The sequence below is a fragment of the Cydia amplana genome, chromosome 4, assembly GCF_948474715.1.
Source record: "Cydia amplana chromosome 4, ilCydAmpl1.1, whole genome shotgun sequence".
Classification (NCBI taxonomy): Eukaryota; Metazoa; Arthropoda; class Insecta; order Lepidoptera; family Tortricidae; genus Cydia; species Cydia amplana.
This window is the reverse complement of record NC_086072.1, coordinates 22,038,223-22,044,222: the sequence shown is the minus strand read 5'-3', so window position 1 is coordinate 22,044,222 and position 6,000 is coordinate 22,038,223.

Genomic DNA, 6,000 nt, shown 5'->3' with positions numbered 1-6,000 from the left:
TAGTGTACTAATTTAGCAAAAAACTAAAAAACATTGTCAATCTGAAAGTGATACCACTTCATGGTACTAGATCTAATTTAGGGTAATATTTAAAAAAGACTTTCTAAATATTAATTAGGTTTCTAATTTGCGTTGCTTATTATTATATAATTTATATAACACATTATTTTTCTATAACACCTTATTTTAATATCAACGTAATCCATTCAATCAAATAAATAGTATAAATCATAAATAACGTGATATTACCGAAAGCTAGTTTCCGTCCATGCTCTAGTTTTCGTCCACATGACAGATTAGCAAATAACATATTTGATATTTAATTTGCTACTTGCCAAATACATTTTTTATGTAGATAGATATATTGTCTCGACATTAAGGATTGCATTAAGTCCAAATTTGTGCAGCAATGTAGATTTATATTCAATTTCGTCAAGTGGACGAAAACTAGAGCTGGACGAAAACTGACGCACCTACCCTACTACTGTTTTGAAAATTCATTTTTCTCTTAGTTTCTATCGTATTTTTTATTTGATATGTCCAATATTTGTATTGTATTTTATTTACTTTAAGGTATTTACTGCCGTCATTTTCCATAAATAGGCACTTTTAATTTATTACTCTGGTATCACTCTACCATAGTTAGTGATGGCACACCATAAAAACCAATATCGATAAAATCTATATGTACATTATAAATATATTGTTATTTTGATTTATTTTTTTAGATTTCCAAAAGATGCAATAAAACGGGATATTTGGTGTTTTATTTCGTGCACGGTTTGAAATAATTTATTTTAAGTAGATACAGGAAATATCCATATTGTATTATAATATTTACTTACAAGTATAAGATTTTACAATAGTTGTTTTTTGTTGTTTTATAAAAGGCGTTATTTCCAAAAAATAGTGTTAGAATGTTCTGCCTGAGCCGAGATTAAAGAGAAAAAATAATCCTTCTAATAGTCTTTACAAGATCGTTTGTTAGAAGTTGTCCATTAATCCTGTCATATATCTGTATTATCTGTGTGGTCTGAAATAAACAAAACAATCATTAGGAGAATAAATATTTCCATACGGTTCTTGTCATATAACCAGGCATCGGAGTTTTTATCGCATGGTAAGACTAATAGCAAGCTATGGAGTCGACATTTGCCATAAATGTAAACTCTTATTCATACTCATACTCATTTACATATTTCATTTATCTTAAAATGCCTTTAGAGCGGTCGGTCGTCTATATTATCTTAGTCGAATTATATATAAAAATATTTTTCTATTACATTATGAATTCATAACTTCAAATATTTTAACATACAACTACTACTACAAACTACATCGCTGCAAAAGACCTAATGTCATGTAGGTACTGACCGCTGATAAAATTGATTAGTATTTGTCATGTGTCAATCACTGGTGATTGCAAACGTAGTAGTTATTTATATCTGTAAGTGGTAAATACGTTGTGGAATATTCCATAATTAATTATTATGCCTAACCCAGAAATAGCTGCAATTTTGGCATGGATAGAGCCATACAACGATTTACAATATGACTATGAAAAATCTGCTATAGTGTGCTTGAGTTGTGAAGTACAACTCACCCAATTAAAACATACATTTATTTTAAAACATATCTGTGTCATATCATCATTAAACTCATATACGTAGTAACTATTTAGTAATCGAGAACAGATTACTAAATAGTTACTACATATTAAATAAAATTAATCATGAGTATGAGTATGAATAAGAGTTTACATTTATGGCAAATGTCGACTCCATAGCTTGCTATTAGTCTTACCATGCGATAAAAACTCCGATGCCTGCATATAACCTATTTTTCTTCTTAACCTCGGTTTCTTCCTATGTCGGTATCTTTGTTTACGCCGCACACCCAGGGCTCGGAAACCGGTTTCGTTTATTCACCCGGGAATAGGGTTTGCAATCCGGATCCGGAATGTATGAAATTATCCGGATCTGGATCCGGATCCGCGGATCTTCCCATACATTTCGGATCCGTTGTGCAAACTCTACCCGGGAACGAAAAGGATTTCGTGGTTAAATAACTGTTCTATTACAGATTTTTGGAGCGATTGAATAAAAGTTTCACTTTAAAACAGACAAACTAACATGCATACAATAAGTACAAACATTGAAAGTTAGTAAAATGCTCGTACAAAGATTTGATATTTAATTACATATTACTAAACATTGACTAAAGCAGACAGTTAAAATTCAGTCAATAAAATATCGACAATATTATCGACAAGTCCCTCGCACTTCTACGTTTACTTAGAACTGACATCATCTCGTTCACGGACAGGGTTGTCTGTGTTTGTTCTTGTATTTGTGTGAATATAGTTTATGCTAGTGTTTGATAATTTTGTCGTGTGCGTGTGTAACGACGCATGCGAAAAATGCATTAGTGTTTACATTGTTTGTGTGCGTTCCTCGCCCCCCGCGCCGAAAACGGCAGAATTTTTCACATAGAAATTAGTGCGTGTCACCACTCCATATTGGATTATTCCTCCGAGGGTCCTCAAAACAAATCCGATTAATTGAGTACCTACGTAATTGATTCGTTTTTAGGGTTCCGTACCCAAAGGGTAAAAACGGGACCCTATTACTAAGACTCCGCTGTCCGTCCGTCCGTCCGTCCGTCTGTCACCAGGCTGTATCTCACGAACCGTGATAGCTAGATAGTTGAAATTTTCACAGATGATGTATTTCTGTTGCCGCTATAACAACAAATACTAAAAACAGAATAAAATAAAGATTTAAGTGGGGCTCCCATACAACTAACGTGATTTTTGACCGAAGTTAAGCAACGTCGGGCGGGGTCAGTACTTGGATGGGTGACCGTTTTTTTGCTTGTTTTGCTCTATTTTTTGTTGATGGTGCGGAACCCTCCGTGCGCGAGTCCGACTCGCACTTGGCCGGTTTTATATTATATTCCATCCATTTTCAAAATTAATTCTTAATTGTATCATAAACCCCACTTTGCAAGCTGCTACATTGTGCCTTCCTGAAGCACCTAAACAGTGAAATACTGATATTAAAGAAGAGAAGTTTTAACGTTAATTACTAATAAATGTTACAAAATAACTGAGCGCAGCCTAAAACCAAGGAGCGAATGGTTGTGCTTAAAAAGAAGATAAAATACAGACTATAGGTAATGAAATTCCGTCTGTTAGCTCAATTGTATCACTTTGTAATTTGTAGTTAGTTTAGGTAGAGAGAAATTAAAAAAAAAAACATTAAAATGCCATTACCAAACCAAAATATACATACAAACATGAACGCTGAAAACAATACACTCTTTTTGTTTTGGGCAGTCGTGTAAAAAGTGACTTTTAAGGCTTTCAATTTCTGAAGCAGTATTCGAATCTCTTAATAATTATTGTACAGTCGCCATCAGATATATCGGAGCGGTCAAGGTGCTCACAAATATCTGAGCACGCCACTATTGTCAAGCTGTTAGAGTGCGTGTACAGATATTGTGAACACCTAACATTACCATTTACACATTACCACAGTGCCTACATTAACCATTGCTATACGAGTATGCCCCTTCGTTTGATTTTTTTCGGTTTTTTGATTATCATACATAAAAGTTATTAAACCACATTTTCAACCGGGTATAACGCTAATTTATTTTATTACTAGGTACCTTTATTTACTGACGTTTCCCGACTCGACCCGACCCGGTTGTAAAAGAGATTTAATATGTGTCCAAAACGCGAAAGTTATAAATGTTATATCATAAGAATTAGGTACTAGCGAAAAACAAATTCCATACTAATTTTTAAAAGCTGACACTAATCATCACTACATAGTATAAAACAAAGTCGCTTCCCGCTGTCTGTCTGTCTGTCTGTATGTATGCTTAGATCTTTAAAACTACACAACGGATTTTGATGAGTTTTTTTTAAATAGATGAGGAAGGTTTATGTATAACCTGTTAACCCGTGCGAAGCCGAGGCGAGTCACTATAGTTATTAAAAAATCTAAAAAAATATAATAAAAGGGCATAGCTGTGGGTAGTATACTTAAAATTCAAGCGTCAAAATATTTTCTATCACGTGACTTCCAGAATATCCAGGCGTATTCTGATTTTAATATCAGGTTATGAATTAGATCAGATCCATCACTAATCCAGATCTAATAACCTGTATTAAAATACGCCTGTTAGTCCCCTTTCGTCGTCATTCTTGGCTGTCCTTTATCTAAGCTATACAGGGTGTCAGCGGAAGAGAAAGGCCCGATAAAGCGTTATTCAATACTCTCCAGATAACATCTAGATTAGAATTGCCGATTCGAGCCAGTTTCATCCTTCAGCCGGATCTAAGATAGAAGATATCTTGAGATAATAGGTTATCCTTATATAGATGGATCGAAATTGATGAAATTAGCTTCTCTTTGACAAATAACTGAAGACAAATAGCCATTTGTTTCTGCCGGCCATTTCAGCAAATCAAAATACATATATGTATAATATATACTAACAATAAGTACACAAAATATTTTAATATAAAACTAGATGGATTTGTTGATTGGACAAAAACAGTATTTTAGTATCTGGAATATATTTAAAAATCGATTTTAGACAAATATATCCAGTATAATAATAACAGCCCATAATATATATTTCAAAGGCCTTTGTGATCGGCGGCTATTCTCACAATTATCTTAACCAGCCGATTTTTAAAGCAAAACAATGACTCCCTAAAAAGACCTGACAGCTCTGTCAAACCGAAATTCTCTCAATTGCACATAAAAACACTTAATTTTGCTCCAAATCATTTCGTTCCTTAGTTTCGCTGGCACCTATAAAAAAAAGTTAACCGATCGGTTCCGCTTGTCAGTCGAACAAATGGAATCGGTTTGAAAATGAGCCTTATGTGCAGGGTGTAAGGTTAATGTGTGTTTTGGTGGATGGCATGTGTAAGTTGGTGGATTTGTAACATGTTGGGAGAGGTGGAGGGAGGGAGGAAGGAATGCGGTCTTCTGCGGGGCTAGCACGGTCGGGAGGAAGGTGAGCTTTTTAGTGTCTGCGGTGATAGTTTCAAACAGAAAAGCTACATAGGTACATAAATAAACCGGGAGTTTGTACGGAGAACAAAGTGAAAAAGCTAAGTTTATTCAATCATACTCTGGGAAGTTCTCTTGAAAGTAGCTTTTAGGGGATTTTTAGAAATAAGCTCTTGAGCTCTCAAGGGAATTAACTGCCCCATAAAGAAATAGCGAGCGAAATATCATACTCGTATGTGCAAATGCCGTAAGTTCACATTTCCTTGCTTCCAATTTTTGTTTTATGGAAAACCTCCAGTGTTTTATAAGCTCCTTGATTCCGCGTGGAGCTAAAAAAGCTCAACCTAGTAGGTACCTAGTTACCTACTCAAGGTTCTAGCGTACATCCAAGAGTGGAATGCATATTACGATGGTCATGATTTGAATTTGTCACAGGGTTATTCTTGGAGGTGCTCATGGGGTCGGTCAAGAAATGGTCGTGGGGGCTGTCATGGGGGATATTAGGCATGGTGTTTGTCATGGAGTCATTGGGGTTATCAATGTAACCTAGGGGGTTGGCGATACTATTCCTACTCAGCAACTCCATTCTACTCGTATACTGATAGTGATAATCAAGATTTCGGGTGAAGTCAAAATTACCTAAATATGTATTAAAAGTTCTTGTGAAAATATTCGCCTTCGATTTCGTATGGTCGAATTTCAATAATTGGCTCCCTAGGAGAATCATGTAATTCTTAATCCCACCAAAAACATTTTCATGTAAAATGTTGCCAAGACGAAACCATAAGGCTCGCACTGACAAAAAGTTATCAGATCTCTTGTAGAGCCAAGCTTCTAACTCTACAAGCCCTAACTACACAAACTCTACACCTTAGTCAAAATATGTGGCTTGACCGTTTCGCTACTGTCACATGGACGTAAGGTGAAAAATGTATTCACTAGGTATTCATAATTTTTTATAATACAA